Source organism: Astatotilapia calliptera, chromosome 13 (genome assembly GCF_900246225.1).
Source record: "Astatotilapia calliptera chromosome 13, fAstCal1.2, whole genome shotgun sequence".
NCBI classification, from domain to species: Eukaryota; Metazoa; Chordata; class Actinopteri; order Cichliformes; family Cichlidae; genus Astatotilapia; species Astatotilapia calliptera.
The window spans coordinates 25,270,892-25,289,462 of record NC_039314.1 but is presented as its reverse complement, the minus strand read 5'-3'; positions in this window follow the sequence as shown (position 1 = coordinate 25,289,462).

Genomic DNA, 18,571 nt, shown 5'->3' with positions numbered 1-18,571 from the left:
TGAGTCCCCCAATCTAAACAAACACTGCAAAACAGGACCCAATTAACTATTCATATGTTAGAGTTTAAATTTACATCTTTATAGTTATGTTTACAGTTAAAAAAAAAAAGAGAGAGAGAGTTGACAGTGTTAAAAGATACTGTCAGTTTGAAACAGGATGCTGAAAGTCCTCTCAACACTAATTTATCATTTGTCTACGAAAATCTGCACCGATGGATACTTCCATAGAAACAGCCCAGACTCCCGAGTACTAGTAATTGGCCAGTTTTGAAATGGAAGGACAAAACTCTCTGTTTTAGAATCTTTTACGAGACCGTTCATGGTTTCAGCAGGCTGATTTGTTGAATACGAACAGGATGTACCTACAGTGCTCCTCCATTTTTGTTTTGTTGTATGACTTTTCTGTTTTCATGCTTTATTGCACTACATTGTGGCACACAGTCTTTTAGTTGCCTGTTTACAAATGGAAAACTTTAAATTTTACTGACAATATTGCTGCAGTAATTTCCAGATATGCAACTGTAATTACTAAAGCTTATGAGATGGGTTTTAATATCAAGTAATTACTGTCTATCTGTCTGCTGGGGCACAAAGACAGCTTTATATTGAAGCTACAGCACTTCAAAACCTGTTTACTGGTCAGACATGATAGGATGTATAATTATCAGACAATTTGCCCCATGGAGAGGAAACGTTTCACCAAACCAAATCAATAACGGATTATGTGCTACATGATGAAAAACAGTACTTAAATTGCACTGATTTTAGACATCGGAATTTGTTCTCTTATCAGGGGATTTACAAAATAGCATTTTCATCACTATTTCTATGGCTCTAGAGGGAACTGTGCAAATTACCTCCGTGTTGTCAGCCTTGTGTTATGAGATGCTGTGGGGAATGAGGCTTTAAGTTTGACAAGAAAAAACAAACAAAAGCTTCAGGGGCGTAGATGAGACAATGTAACGGCACATGTTGTAAAGAAACCTACAAAGATTTAAACTTATTCGTTTGTATTATTCTGAAATTGCTTGAACTACTTAAATTCAAGTGTAATGCAGATGTTCTCCCATCTGTATTGCAGGTACAGTGGCGAGTGAAATAATGTATTCAGCTTTTCTGGTACAACTTGATGTTACATGACATATTGTCAAATACAAATGGCATTATACTTTTGAATTTATATAGACAGATAGTAAAAATGAGATGGTAAAAATGTGCACAAATGTAGCTGAGTGAATACATTTGCTTTTTAATGAAATTGCAATATTCATGCATTTTACAAAGTACTTATAAAACATCCTCAAGCCCAAACACCAACAAAAAAACCCATCTTGCTCAGGCTGTGGAATACATCCATTCATATTCTAGAGTGAAGATCAGTTTTTCCGTGAAACAATGATGAAGCCACATTTCTAACAACAGCTTTACTGCTGTTGTGTCTTCAGCATCTGGCTGCTATGAAAGGCTTTTCAGTTCATTTGGATGAGCTATTTGCTTTCTATTTCCTCTTTCACAAAAAAGCAAAGTGCTTAAATACAGTGTGACAGTGTGTGTGTGAGTGTGAGTGTGTGTGCGCAAAGCAAAAGGCAGTGATGTAGAAATATGATTCTGTTCATGCTTTGTAGATAAAAGGACATTACATGTATGTGTATGTGCTAACATGATATTGAACTATAGACTGTAATGAGATGTGAACAGATGTGTTGTATGTTTAAGAATGAAAAGCATGAGCTTGTTTACAGACAAGCTCATTTCTGAATATGAATATGGTTCTACATACCTGCTTGCTAATATTTCTGTGTATTTAAGAAGTGCCGAAACTGACTATTAATGTGTGTGTATCTCCAAGTAATGTAGTGGTAGGTGTTGACACATGGATCTAGCAAACAGCTTTTTATTTGAGGTTAAAGAAAAGAAAACTGAAAGAAGTGACTCAGAGAGAACTAATAAACCTTCACAGCAGAAAGAAGGAATGGAGGAAGGAAACGGGAGCTAGATACAAAATGGGAAAGAGATAGAAAAGTAAGCTGGAAGGATATTAGCAGAGGTGTTTGTTGCTAGTTGAGGCTATTTATCTGACTGCAGCTAAATGTAATCTGCGCTTCCCCGCCCCTTCCCCTTGTCTCTGTTATCAGTGTTTGATGCAATTAATTCTACCGCAGGGCCAGCTCGCCAACATGAGCTAATCTGGTGAGCAAACACCCAGGGAAATATACCATGACCCTGAAAGACAGATAGAGAGACAAAGAAAGAGCGAGAACAATCAAAAGCTAAAAATGTAAAGACATGTGCCAAGAAAAACAAAAAGATAAGAAGTGATGGAAAGCAAGAAGAGAAGTGAATGAATGGGGAGAAACGTGAATAGGGAGACACAAAGCAGAGAAGAGAACACAAAGAAGGAGGAGAAGAAGAGACAACGAAGAGATTTCAAGATGTGATAGATGATTTTACATTTCATCCGTGAGTAACAGACCGTTGTAAACACTATGAGCAGACAGCCTGGAGGGACTAGAGCTGTTCGTTTATCTGTGTTTTTTTTTTTGTCATCTTTGTGCTTTTGTTTCTCTCATTCATCATTCAGAAACACTGTATTATACAGCATTTAAACTTTAAACTTCACTGATAAATTTAACCCCTCTATCATGTAATGCCCTTCATTTGAATTTCTATCTGCATGAATTGATTTGCTGTCACATGGGGGCAGTGAAACTCCACAACATGTTACCAGACAAATAGTCCTGTATTATTGCAAATTGTAATGCTTTATATGTTGATTAAAAAAAAGTATAGTTGCATTTCTACATTGCATGTCCTCCTGATGAATACAGCAAAACTGTTGTAAGCATAGTGTCTCTAGAAAATTCAGTTTACACTGTCAAATCGAAGCAAAGGAAACATGTTGAAATGTTAACCATACATTTCTATTTTATTATTTCATTTTCAAGTTGTAAAAAAAATAAAATAATTCTTGTCAGAATGACTTGTCCTTGTCAGGAACCCATTTCCTTGATAATATTGTTAAATCGCAGAGTTAAAAGTTTGGGCTTGGAAATTATTAATCTTTCATGTACAGTACAACATTAGGAGTAGAGAGTCAAAGGCAGTCACCTATATTTTTATGTTGCTCATAGAAGAAGAGATGGAAAGGACTTGCTCCAGATTTCTTGAGTTCCAGATGATAGCTAAGAGCCCTGTTTATTGATACCAGTAAACTCATTTGACTTATGACTTAATTTATCTCATGATACCAGACTGTTTAGTTAGTGCTTCTTTCTTCATCAAACCATCACCTATCTATTCTGTAAACACCTGTGATCTTTAACTGAGAGTATATTCATTATAAGCTTTGTTCTTTAATATAGCTGCTTACTGCTAGTAACAACGGACAGACTGAAACAAAAATCAATAAAAACCTTAGACCTGCTCAGTTTAAACGTGAATGTTAAATGTTTATTGAAACATATTGATTACTGCTACTTCCTAAATCATTTCATTATTCTTTTTTTAAACAAACACACAAACACAAAATAAATAAATAATATAACTTAAATGAACAAAATACATTTTCTCCATGTATAAATAATAAACCACTGGGGTGTAAAGATGATTTTATTTACAATTATTAATATGTCAAGCCTGTGTCTCATGTACATAGAGATGGAGAAATTTTGGTTATTTCTTTGAGGTTCATTTTCATTATAAGTAAAGGAATAGAATAAGAAACACATCTGATGTTGTCACACATCTACTTTGAAAGGGAAGAGCATCACTCGACACATCAAATGAATGAACAATGGATCTTGGATCACAATGGTTATATTTCTTTTGCATATAAAGACGGGGAACACAAATGTCACCATTTACGCTTGCTAGTTTTCAAGGCTTTAAAATTTTCTGGTCATTTTATTTGAGTATTGGCAGGTATGTGAATTTTTTTTCTGCGCACCCTGCAAGGTTTTGTGGTTTCCTGCATGCAAATGATTACATATTGATGTAGAATCCCTTAATAATAAACAGCTCCGGGTATTGTGGGTGATAGACACAACAATTATCTAACTGGTCCATTAAACTCCCTCAAGGCAAAACTTTTACAACACACACACTTCCTTTAAGATATAGAGCAGCTGTGTGAACCCAACGGTTCACAAAATTAGTGATAGCCACATGCACTGTATGATGTTTTACGCAACCCTTTGGTGGTCATACGCTAATCAGTATTCCTGAACATGAGCAATACTTGCCCAAAGCTAGACACCAGAGAACCAAGAATCTAATCTATTATGTTTGTCTGAACTCTCACATTGCTCTGAGCTCAATATTAAAGTAGTGCTATCACTTCTGAAAGAAAACATGCTCAACATGCCCTAGGAAATCAGTCTGGGCTCCTTTTTGCAGTTTTATGATATAGGTTATATGACCTAAATGGTCTAATCCCAAACAGGCTGGTGCTGACGCAGTGACTTTAGGGAAATCAAAAAACATGAAGATGACAACGCTGCAAAACTTATGCATAGTCCCCACAGTTGACTGTCTATTTTACTGTATTGTACTATTGAAACCATCCAGGGATTGTGATGTCGTTTAATTATATTCTGACCAACTTTTGTGTTCCTTCAAGTTTAAGTGAGGCAAATATTCAAAGTGTGTTCAAAGCTCATATCTGGGCAACAGCTGTCGTTGTGTCCATGGTACCATGGGTATGGATAATGTAGCTGTGTTGTGGCTGCTGCAGTAAAACCCAAGTAATCATCATTAGACCTACAAAGATCTGAGTGTACAGCATCTATATCAGAATGTGGTACAAGCAGCTGCTTCACCACAATGCTGAGCTACCACAACCTTGTTAGTGCACTTCACATGTACAGTCCTGGACTGTAGGCTATGTTAAAAAATGATTTAATCTTTTATCAATTTTATCAATGTGCATCCATGGCTACAGCCATATTCAGCAACGGGATGAGCAAAAGATGAGCCTCTTGAATATATTCACAGCTGCAGTTTGTTAAATCAGATACAACAGCAGAGAGCTATAAAGTGGAGACAAGAGGATAAAGAATGTAAATTATAGATCAGTTTAAAAGCTAGTTTTCAATGTAACTGCAATGATAAATTGGACGAGGCTTAAACTTTTGTTTGTTATTATGCCCACAATTTCTTTAGGGGTTCATAAATGATTGTGAACATGATTAAGTCTCAGTAGATTATTTCATTACTGTACATGTTTGTCAGCAATGTCAAGGCTTTGGTCTGTTTATCTGTATGTTTTGCGTGCTCGCTCTCCCACCAGTGCTTTTGTCAGCACGCGTGCACCAAAACCTGCCTGTGAGTGCCTCCCCCACAAATGTGTGTCTTCGTGTTTGTTTGAAAGTGTGTATGCTAGAAGAGTATGCTAACCTTTTCAGAGCTACATTGTCTCGGTGGGTTTTTAATTGTCCCTCATCTTTATAAAGCGCTTGACCTTCGCTGCTCTCGCTTAATGATTTCCTGCTACTGCAATGGCCTGCTCATTAGACGCATCAGCTCTGAAGGCGGATGAGGAGAGGAGGGAAAACGTTAGAAAGAGTAAGACACTGATTTAGTGCTGCTCAAACAGGCAGTTAATTTAGTCAAAGAAGTGGGAAGGAGACATCAAACCTGTGGCAATTCAAGCAAATATGTTTACAAAACTGTACACGACCAGGAATGTGATCATGTATCTTGTAGTACCTCTAAGCTTTTTGGAATGGATATTCCACCCACTCATTGTTCTCTTGACAGAGATCTTCAGAAAACACATTAACTCGGGGAAGTTGTTTCATATGGTTGTACATGACTTTCAGGGAGTCAAGTATGTGCTTGAGGGCATGATGGATTCCGATATTAAGCAGCCTCTTTTCTGTCAGAGTTGTGATGAAATGTTCTTTGGTTGATTTGCTGTTGGAGGCTGTGAGGAAAGTGTCTTGGACCATTATTAGTTCTGCTTAGTATGAGAGTATAGCAAATCTGTGTTGTCATATAAGATGATCCATCAGACAGCCAACCTGTTGTAATATAGCTAGATTTAATCCTGCAAGTGAAACTATGGGAGCTGTCAAAAATAAAAATAGGGATTTCCATTTTACAACAGTAGATCCTACAAATAGCTCTGCAGGGTACACGCCTCTGTCCAACATATACACTCACTGGCCACTCTGTTAGGTATACTTGTTTGACTGCTCATAAGTGTAAATACCTAATCAGCTGGTTATTTAACTCAATGCAGTTAGGCATGCGGACATAGCGCATATAACCCGCTGAAGTTCAACCATAGAAGAACCTGAAATTCAAACCTACCTAACACAGGTATTTTCAGTGATGCAGAACATGTCGTATTGTTTGATGCCAAATGATCTGAGAATTTCAGAAACTCAACTAGTTGGATTTTCCTACATAGCCGTCTCTAGGATTTCCAGATAAACTGTCTAAAAAGAGAAAATGTGCCGTGAGCAGCAGTTCTCTAGGTAAAAATACCTTGTTGATGCTGCGATTGACCTCACACTTTTGAGCTGACAGGAAGGAAACAGTAATTTAATTAACTACCTGTTACAACTAAGGTTTCAGAAGAGTATCTCCAAACTAAAAACTAGCAGATGGGTTACAACAGCAGAAGACGGCACTACTTGCTTCTCCTGTCAACTAAGAACAGGGAACTGAGGTTTCAGTTTGTACGAGAAAATTGGACAATGAAGACAGAAAAAAAAACTTGCCTTGTCTGATGAGTTTCAATTTCAACATTTGGTTGGTACAGTGAGAATTTGGTGTAACCAACATGAAAACATGACTCCATCCTGTTTTGTATCACTGGTTCAGACACCATAGTGGTGTAATGGTTTTGGGGCTATTGTCCTGACACATTTTGGGCCTTTTAGTACCAGTTGAACTTTATGCAAATGACACAGCCTACCAGAGTGTTATTGCTGATCATGTATTCCCTTTATGACCACAATGTATCCATCTTCTGATGGCTTCCAGTGGGAAAACACACCATGTCACAAAGCTCAAAAACTGGTTTCTTGAGTATGATAATGAGTTCACTATACTCACATCTACAGGAACAACATAATTCTATCATGCCAATGTGGATCAACATCTCTGTGGAAGGATTCCAGCACATTGTTGAATTTAGGAAGAATTAAGGCAGATCTAAAGCCAAAAGCAGACTCCAAGTAGGTACTGAGCCCAGTCACCCTTTAACTTCCACTGAAAGGTGGCTGGGCTCAGCCTTAGAGGTAAAGTGAAGAGCTTAGACCATTTCAGTGGGACTTGTAGAGTCGCTGCTCCTCCACATCTAACAAGCCATTTTAGGTGGTTCAGGTATCTGATCAGAATACCTCCTCGGTGGAGGAGGCACCGGAGCAAACCCACGATACTCTGGAGAGATTATTTCTCTTGGCTGGCTTGGGAATGCATTGGTGTAACCCAGGAAGTGGTGGAGGACTGTTTGGAGCAATTCAGATTAAGATAGAGTTGTAACTAAGACCTTGTAACTAATATTTTACACTGTAATCAAAGCCTGGTAAACTTCAACCCGGCAAGTGTTTTAGATAAAAATGTATCTACCTTGAAAAAAAAGATGAAAAAGATGAAAAACAAAAATAAATAGGAAGCATTCTTAATCTGCTTTCAGTGGCTGCATATGTTTGATAACTGCTACTATCTGCCTTGGTTTATTTATTATTCAGCCCCTCACTAACTAAACAGACTTTAAGGACATATTAAATCAAAAACTGAATTTTAATCAAGACTGTGTTTTGATCCAAGAGCCTTGAGTGTGTTTTTGTGTCGATAACATTTGGGGATTGAACCTTTAACCCTACTAATTCTTCTATGGCAGGTCTGCAACTTAGGTGATGTTACAGCTAGCTCTCGTTGTGAAACATTCAGATTTTCAAATTGAAACCACCCACAAAATTACAATTAAAAACACTGATAAATTAAAATAATGAAGCTTTTACGCTAAAATACAGAGGGGAGAAGGCTGAGAAATATTCTGCATATTCAATCAAAGCTCGCAGGTATTGGTATGCCAATTGAAATTCAGCCTTTGACACAAGGAACAGACATGTATGACCCGATGAAGAATCTCAGCATCTGATGAATATAAAATGAGTAATAATTTGTAAAATTTGATGGATGCTCTGATCCAAAGTGCCCTTTAATGTAAGTGATAAATGCCCTGTAATAGTCTTAAAGGTTTCACAATCCAAGGACAGGCCTGACTTCAACCCCCATCATTAGGCTGAGTCAACATCTAAAAGTGAGGGCAAAGCTGATGAAAAGGAGGAAGACTGTCAGCTGTACTAGTGATACTTACGCTAGTTTTAGGTATAGGAGAACATACAGATATACATTATGGAAGGCATTTGGCTCGACAGATTGTGTGTGTGTGTGTGTGTGTGTGTGTGTGTGTGTGTGTGTGTGTGTGTGTGTGTGTGTGTGTGTGTGTGTGTGTGTGTGTATACAAAAAAAAATATTGTGGCTACAAGCGAATTAAAGGTGTGCCTACACAGTTACCTGGCCTTTGAAGGGACTATTTAGCAGTTATTATCCTAAAATAATGACTTGCATACATCTAAGTAAAGCAATCTCACATAACTGCTTTTTTATCAACAGCTCTACACACCTGGCTAGTGGCCACCAGTCATTTGAATTATCATAGCATAATCTATCATTTGCTGTTAGATTTTCCTGTTTGAAAATGTCTACTTATTGTATAATTATAATTATATAATACTTCTCTCAGCAATAGGCGATTTATGAAATCTGCAGTGAATTAAATTGTCGCTTTTCCACAGAAGAGTAACACTACAGTAACACTACAATAAAAGCTTAAGATGGCCACATGTGATGAGCAGGGACATCACTCACTTATATTTTCTTTTTCTATCTGGAGCAGTCTTAGTCAACGCAGCAGTGAGTGAGCAGACACAGCTGGATATTTGGCAGCAACCTTGTTTGATCAGAAAAGCAGGTAATAGTTCACGGCCAACACATCACATCAATTAATTAACAGACTGAGTATTCTGTCCAAGAATATTTGCTTTCTAACCATCCAAAACTGAGCTAGTGCTGAGAAAGTGTCTGCTAAGAAAGATGTGAAATGTCTTTGGATTAATCATGTGCCAAAATCTAATTTATCGTAGCCAGTAACTTTCATTTTTTGGCATCAATTAGTTTATTTTATTATATTTTATTTGGTTGATACAGTCACTGTAAATACCTGCAGGACCCTTTTGGCAAGAATGTCCCATATCTTAATTTACATAAATGTCTCACTGAATAAATCAGAAGCCCAGAGGTGGGAGCTTGTGCATCTGAAAAGCAAATGAACACTTTGCAGTTAAGTCTGACTGAATCCAAGTCTGCTGAGATTTCCTGTTAACCAGACAATAAGCTAATGTCGTTTCTAAACTCAAGCCAGCCACTCGTCCACTCAACAGTCTGTCAAGTGGCCACTTAGATTTTGTGCTCGCAAGTGGGCACTCAACTGCTTTTGTGTTTTGGTTGAAATTAGAAATTAACACAGTGGACACTCAGATTTGCAAATACAATTCAGAAGCCCTTAAAAAATTGACACACTGTTTTCATTAAACAGCAGTGTTCGAACAAAAGTGCACGTGGAGTTGCTAGGATACAGTGGTGTGATGTTTGGACAACCCGAAAGTGACACCTTTACACGGACACATGCAGCAATTGCATGCATGCACACACACACACACACACACACACACACACATTTATATATATATACAATCTATGGATCTAACTTAACCCCCTCCCCTCCTCCCAAACATCTCCCAGTGTCACAGTGGATCAGGTCAGGAGGCAACTGAGGAAGCTTCACCCCAGAAAGGCAGCAGGCCCAGACAAGGTGTGTCCTAGGATGCTTAAGGCGTGTGCTGCTGAACTTGGGGAGCCGCTACAACGAGTCTTCAACCTCAGTCTGCGACTGGGGAGAGTGCCCGCCCTATGGAAGACATCCTGCATCGTCCCGGTCCCCAAAAGGAACCGGCCCAATGAGCTGAATGACTTTCGACCGGTGGCACTGACGTCACATCTTATGAAGACTCTAGAGCGGCTCTTCCTCAACCTCCTCCGACCACAGGTACAACATGCCCAGGACCCACTACAGTTTGCATACAAGGCGGGTGTCGGAGTGGAGGATGCCATCCTGTACCTCCTACACAGAGCCCACTCACACCTGGATGGGGGAAAAGGCACGGTCAGGATACTGTTTCTTGACTTTTCCAGTGCCTTTAATACCATCCGGCCCTGTATGCTTCAGGAAAAACTGAACAGGATGGAGGTGGACCCCTGCCTGGTGGCTTGGATCTCCGACTACCTCACCGACAGCCCACAGTACGTCAGGCTGAAGGACATCACGTCTGACACTGTGGTCAGCAGCACAGGAGCACCACAGGGAACTGTGCTGTCCCCTCTTCTCTTCACCCTGTACACCTCTGACTTCTGCTACAACTCTGAATTATGCCATATTCAGAAGTTTGCAGATGACACGGCCATCATGGGGTGTATCTGGGATGATCAGGAAGAGGAGTACAGAAGTCTGGTGAGGAACTTTGTCGCATGGAGTCACACAAACCACCTGCAACTCAACACCTCAAAGACTAAGGAACTGGTTGTGGACTTCGGGAGGTCCAGAGAAGGTCCACTGCCGGTTCAGATAGAGGGGGAGGAGGTGGAGGTGGTCAACAAGTACAAGTACCTCGGGCTGTGGGTGGACAATAAACTGGACTGGTCATGCAACACAGAGCACCTGTATAAAAAAGCCCAAAGCCGACTGTACTTCCTCAGGAGGCTGAGGTCTTTTAACATCTGCAGGAAGCGCCTGAGGATGTTTTACCAGTCGGTGGTTGCTGGAGTACTTTTCTATGCTGTGGTGTGCTGGGGGAGCAGCACAGCAAAGAGGGACTCATCCAGGCTGGAGAAACTGATCAGGAGGGCTAGCTCTGTGGTCGGCATGAAGCTGGACACTCTGGTGACAGTGGCAGAGAAAAGGACACTAAAGAAACTGCTGGACATTATGAACAATGCTGGGCATCCTCTGCACACGGCCATTAACAACCAGAAGAGTCTGTTCAATGACAGGTTGCTTCTCCCCAAGACAAGAACTAACAGACTTAAAAACTCCTTTGTCCCACACGCCATCAAACTGTTTAACTCCTCTCTGGAGGGGAGAGGGAGGGGAAACAGGAGGACAAAGGAGGGGGGAACAACTAAGCTGTAGTGCCTCTTCACCTCACTGTACAATACCTTGTGCAATACTTTTTGTAAATAGTCAACAGTGCAATAGACTCAATACTTGAAATGTGCAATTCACTTGTATTTTTATTTTTTATTCCTATTTATTCTATTTATCCCCTTCGTATATTTTATTTATATTTGTTTCTGTATTTATATATGTGTGTGTGTGTGTGTGTGTGTGTGTGTGTGTGTGTGTGTGTGTGTGTGTGTGTGTATATATATTAGTGCTGTCAAAATTATCGCGTTAATTGTTAAGATCAACGCGAAATGTTTAATGCATTAAAAAAATTTAACGCTGATTTTGTTTTTTTATTAATTTCCTGTAATCTAAGACCTTTAAATTCATGAGCACCTCTGGAGGAGGGGGCAACAGTGTGCTATGCTGGCGTTTGGCCTGACAGAAATGATTAGAAGAAGAAGAAGAAGTGACACCATGCTACTATCTAGCTAACACTAGCTAACACACGCAAGCATGGACGAGGGCGGACTTTTGGGTGGAAAGTTTCTCTTTAAGAAGTTGCCTGATGGCTTGTTGGACAAAACGAGAGTAAGATGCACAATTTGCAACGCTGAATTCAAGTACCACAGAAGCAGTTCATCACTGGCGTATCACCTGAGAGCAAAACACCCAACTGAATCCACCTCTACGGGACCTCGCCAGTCTACGCTTCAGGAGTATGGTGCTTGTGGACGAATAACAAAAAATGTGAGAGAAAAGGTAACCAATTCCTTGGTTGTTTGGATAGCTAAAAACTGCCGACCAGTTAGCATAGTAGAAGATGATGGACTGAGAGAAGTCATTCGTGCTGCATCAGGAGATGAGTGTTACAATCTGCCCTCGAGAGGAACCATTGTGTCGAGACTGCACACTTTGTATGGGGACCAGAGGGCTCAGCAGTCCAGCAAGCTTGTGCAAGTAAGGAATGTCGCTCACACCGGAGACCACTGGACTTCGGTGAACAACGATAATTACTTAAAATATAAAGAATAAAAAAATGTAATTGGAGCCAGGCTATTAATAAAGTAATTGAGATTAATCGCAATTAATAACAGAAAATTGTGAGATTAGTTAGTTAATTTTTTTTAATCTATTGACAGCACTAATATATATATATAACAATTCTGTAACTGTAACTTCGGTCGTTGCTGTGCTTTTTTTGGAAATCGAATTTCCCAGAGGAACCCACCCGAGGGATTAATAAAGTTCTATCTTATCTTATCTTATCTCTTAACTTTAAAAGCCTGCCTCGTCCTGTGTCTTAGTCAGTTCATCCCTACCACTTTTTCCTGTCTTCTCACCTAACTGAATATCTGGCTTCCTTTTCAGTTTATTTTGTTGCTGTCTTCTGTTGGATGATCTTTTGGTTGACTACTCTTAGATCTGTTAGCTTGATTTGAGGTTAGCATTTCTTTTATTTCAGCTTCAAGTGTCCTTGTATTTGTTGCATTTGGGTCCTCTTCAAACCTTAAACCCATAAGACACTTAACAGCTTGGAGTTGGTGAGATCCTTTTTCATGAATTAAGCTGCAGGTCAGAGCAGTTTGTTCTCTCTTGTTACTATGGGGAATATTTTCAAAGGCATAATCAATAAAAATGTACTTTTAGAAAGTTGCACTTGTTTTTGCTTACTGAAATCTTTGAACAACTTTTAAATGCTGTGCAAGCCACAAATATCAACCAAACACAAACACGTAAACCTGTATTTGTGGTGTGTGAATATGAATTCTTTTCCGCATTATATATCATGCTGCAATGTATAAATAGTGGTGTACGTGCATGTTTATACGTGTTTCATCTTTCTTGGATTGAGTCACTTAGATATTCAAGCTTTTATTGTGTTCAGGTGCATTGTTACCTTTACTACAGTGTGCTTCAGTCCTCCTGCTTAAAGCAAGCCCTGTAATAGGAAAATCAACAATAAAAATGAGTAAGTTTGGGGATATAATAGGATGTAATATTAATGTATCGTGCTTAGCTGTGATGGTTGTCTTCTTGTGAAGAATTTGGCTACATCACTATACATTATTGCTTTATGTGACAGTGGGTCACTATGACAGAATTTAATGGTTAATTGGTTTCTGTAGTGCTAATCGCCTCCATCAAAATTAGGTGCTGTTTCCTTTAAGATCGTTCTAACAGCTGTCACAAAAGTTATACAACTTCAATCCATTCACCTAGACATCTGGAGTATTTTACTACCATCCAATGTGCAAATTAATTTGTGAAGTAAAGTATGTTATAACTCTAAGTTGTACGCTGTTTCTTAACAGCAGGCAGCTGTGGAAAGAGTGGAAGACTTGTTGGCAGCAAAAAGTTTTGAAATACATGACCTACAACAATATTCTTGTAAAATGAAGGCACCTTTTCTCTAACCAGATGATCTTTGCAGCAGCAACTCTGTCATTCTGCTGTCATTGCTATAGAAATAAGTGGTCAGAAAACGATGACAAACAGGTGAGGAGGAAGCTGGACTGATATACTGGTACCCTCTAGTTCAACCTAAGGGACCATTAGCAGCCAAAGAAAGAGCAGGCTCACCAGCTAATGGGCTGTTTTCACTCTCATATTAAGAAATAATAGGTGTAGTTTGGGAATGATGTCAACAGTAATTTTGCTGGAAGTGATTTTCAGGAATTTTACAAGGCCCACCAAGACTAAAACCATGTATAAATTAGATTTGGCATAATATTTTTGAGAACCCAGTGGTATCAAATCAGATGGGAAATCATTAAGAGTAATATCCTTTTCATCGAAACGTCAAATTCCACACTGTCTTATAGTGTCTTCTTTACAGTACTTGTTTTATTGAATGACTAATTATTGATTGTTCAAGTTTACATCCTTTTTAGCAGTTACTGATGATGACTGAGACTCAATAAAAATTCAGACTGTTTCCAGCTATCGATTTAAATAAAGGACTATAGGAAGGTGAACAGCCATATTCTATAACACCCGTCATCACTGAGAGAACTTGAATTCTACAGGGTGGGCCATTTATATGGATACACCGTAATAAAATGGGAATGGTTGGTGATATTAAAGTCCTGTTTGTGGCACGTTAGTATATGTGAGGGGGCAAACTCCTCAAGATGGGTGGTGACCATGGTGGCCACAGAATTTGCAGAATGGGCAAAACAAAAATTTGAACAGGACCCTCAGTTCACGCAGAAGATTCTGTTCAGTGATGAGGCAAACTTGTATGTGAATGGTAAAGTTAACAAACAAAACCACCGCTATTGGTCTGATGCTAACCCACATTGGATGGATCCCTCCAAGACTGTTGGAACAACAAAAGTGATGGTTTGGTGTGGTATATGGGGTACAACGACAGTGGGTCCATTCTTCATCCACTGGGCCACTGGATATTTGAAATTGCTACATGATGATGTGTTTTCCTCTTTATGCACTGAAGCTGGCACGTTCCTTGAGTTTTTCCAGCAAGACGGTGCACCACCACATTATGGGTGCCAGGTCTGAGCATTCCTAGATGAACAGTTTCCTGGAAAGTGGATTGGTCATCGTGGGCCAGTTTAATGGCCACCAAGGTCTCCCGATCTGACCCCCTTAGACTTCTATCTTTGAAGGCAATTGTCTATGGTCTTTCATGTTTGTTTTAGAGTTAGGTTAGTCGTCTCATGTCTGTGGACCTTTTTATTTTATGCTTTTTAGAAACCATATTTATGATGTGTGGACAAGCAACCTACATGGTACTGTTGGAAAACTCGTTGACTTAAATGGTGAGGTCATTTGAAACATAGAAACAAAACTTCACAATGGACATTTACAGAATGGAGAAAATGACAGCCGATGTGAACTACAAGAGGGACCTGTTTGTATCACGATGGAAGAAATGGATGGACTACATTAAAAAACGTAGGCCAGTTTTTGCTTTTGCTTTAGATTTTGACTTTGTTAACTACTAGAAGACTAGAGGAAATATTAGTTATATTAATGGAAGCAAAAACACACTCCCTACATTTTTTTCTTTCCTTTTCCTTTTCCTAATGTATCTTTTATTTATTTATTTATTGTTTCCTGTTTTGCTTCTTTTCTTTCTTCTTCTTCTTTCATTCTTTTCGTATGGATATTTTAGTTGTTTAAATATAGAAAAAAAAGAAAAAAAGAAACATAGAAACAAAACTTTCGAAACATTTAACTGAAGAACAAATTGTACAATATCTTCTTCACATGGACAGAAGTATGCAAATTCATTAAGGACATGCCAGCTGCAGAATCTGACAGGCTGAGATGTCACCAGCACTATACATTTGTTTTAACCTGACACTATGAGACACATGGACATGATATGGTCAGTAAATAGGATCCAGGCTTTAATGCCTTAAGCTGTTTGTTTTATTTTCAGTGTAGAAACACGGCAAAATCTTACAAACATCCATTTGTTTCCTGTGAGGCTGCAGTCCAATCCATGGACAGTCAATAAAAAACTGTCTGCCAACAAAAGTTGGCATTGTCAATTAGCAGTCAGATTTCTACATTTTTTTTTCTGTTTATTCAATGAGTAGCAGAAACTGCCAAACACACAATTTGATTACTGTTTTCTGTTTATATTCTATTACTGCTACCCAAGTAGACCTAGCAATTATACTCATTAAAATTGTTTGATTATGATAAAACATTAAACTTGGAAAAAATACAGAATAGATGCCTAAAAAACCATTAAGCAGATGGAAATGAATGCTGCATACATTTGGCTGGAATGGCTCAAGCCATCAACCAAATTTTCAGAGTGCCAAAGCAGTTAGAACAAAAATTATTACTGCCAGGTCCTGCGCTGCATGTGCTATCCATATCTGTCTCTATTAGTAGCCCTCAGAATATTTTTTTCATACTCTATTCCCTTCCCAGTGGGATTCTCTCAATACTGAGGTGATCCTATTTTTAATCCTTTGATTTTCTTTGAAATCTTCCCAATTTTCACCTCTTTTTGCTTCTTCATTTTCCACCACTCCTTCCACCAAGTTTACGTCTCGTTTTTTTTGCTCTGCCTTTCTGCCTCACCCACCTTGTCCTCTCGTGTTTCTTTTTTCTTTTCCTCTGCTCTTATCGCCTCTCAGACTGCCTTCTCATGCCTCTCTTTCTGTTTCTCTACTCATCTTCTCGGCCCCTCCTTCTTACCCTGTGTAGCTGCCCAGCTCGCTTCTTTGCTGTGTACCCATGCATCACCGTGACCACCCTGCCTGCACGTGCTGTTAAACTATTCCTAGGAGAGCTCACCTGTGAATGCAGGCTTCTGTTAAGAAGAAAGGACACAGGAGCAATGGAAGTAATGGAAAAACAAGTCAGTTTCCCATGAACAACTGGAAGTAATGAGATACTGATTAGTGAAAATGTAGTGTACAGAAGTTATATTAGGTCTAAAACCATACATGTAGTTTTTGGATAATAATTGGGTTGCTCTATGATGTATTCATTTTTTCTTACAGTTTATTTTACAATAGAATAAAGAAAATGATGTGAGTTTTGTGAAAAGCAAATATGTATTTCATAATGTACAGCCCTGTTACTACTGAGTTGCTATGCACATGGAGTCATAGAGAGTAGGCAGTGTTATAGAGGCAGAGGCATTGTCAGTGCTTTTAGCATGTGGTGATGTTTGAACAATCCTGTGATTTGTTGTGATCTAGTTGAGCTGAATACAGTGAATTAGACGTATTCTGTTACCTCACAACTTCAAAATATAATGTATGTAAAAGACGCACACACACTGATAATTGACATTGCATACATGCCTTTAAAGTAGTACCGTAACATGTGAAATATGTCCAGCTTCATAGGTTTTAAAAAATTAAAGACGAAAAAATGATTATTTTAAATTTATGATGCTTTTAAAACATATGCATTTCATTACAAGTGTTAATACACAATGCTGAATCGGCTGTTAATACGTAATGCTGAGAAGAAAATATAACAAGTGTAATATAACAAATTATCAAAATTAATACTATAACTAGAATAATGACACAGGGGTGCTTACTAACAGCTGAGTAGTTATCTCCTAGCAACTATTACTAATACTGACTTGATTTTCTGTGTTTAGTATTGTTCAAAAAGAAATGCATCATAGAAAACATATTTTGTGTGTGTGTGTGTGTGTTAACATGCTCCTACTACAGATTCAGTATGTAAAGTATGTACGCTGGTGCAGTGTTAGTACAGTTTCAGTGTATATTTAAATTTCTGATTCTGTAATGAAACAGCTGTGTTTAAAAGTTGACAACATAATGCATACTTCATCAAAACCTGACGTCTCCTGTCCACCTTCCATTTAGTGTGTGACAACATTACACTTGCCTTCCTGTCCCATGGTCTGTGGTCTTATGTTAAGTTAACTTTGAGTAAAAACGAATTGGGTTTGCTGTATTTTAAAATGAAATGCTGTCGCTTCACTTAAAGTGACTGGTTTTGGAATACAAGGAGTGCAGAATTATTAGGCAAGTTGTATTTTTGAGGAATAATGTTATTATTGAACAACAACCATGTTCTCAATGAACCCAAAAAACTCATTAATATCAAAGCTGAATGTTTTTGGAAGTCGTTTTTAGTTTGTTTTTAGTTTTAGCTATTTTAGGGGGATATCTGTGTGTGCAGGTGACTATTACTGTGCATAATTATTAGGCAACTTAACAAAAAACAAATATATACCCATTTCAATTATTTATTTTTACCAGTGAAACCAATATAACATCTCCACATTCACAAATATACATTTCTGACATTCAAAAACAAAACAAAAACAAATCAGCGACCAATTTATCCACAGCTGTGGATCTGTCGCTCAATTCGCTCATTGCGGATCTCTTTGAAGCTGACTGGTTGCTCGCAGATATTCTAGGTTCTGGTTACTTAGGTAACCCTCTAAAGTATTTACTACCAGGTCATATGACAATCAACAGTATGGTGTTGTCATTTGTAGTCACCTAATTTGCTCAGTTCGAAATTGCGAAAAGTTTATCTGTCCCCATCCGCTTTGTGTTGCCAGCATTTTTCCACCTGGAGTTGCTTGATGTTGCCAAATATCATTCATTTTCTGTCCTTTCTGGATGTCACATTGCTGAGATATCACTGACTGTCAATGCGCATTCTCATTGATCTTTACATGACTAGTCCCTTTGATTAACATTAGCCAATATATCGTCATGTGCATTTTTTAATTTTAGTGTTAAACAGCAATTACTAAATACATTGTTAAACAGTTCAAGGTTACATGAGCTCCAACTGTGACTAAATGCAGCTGCATCCAATTTTTCTAGACTGTAGGAAAATACACTT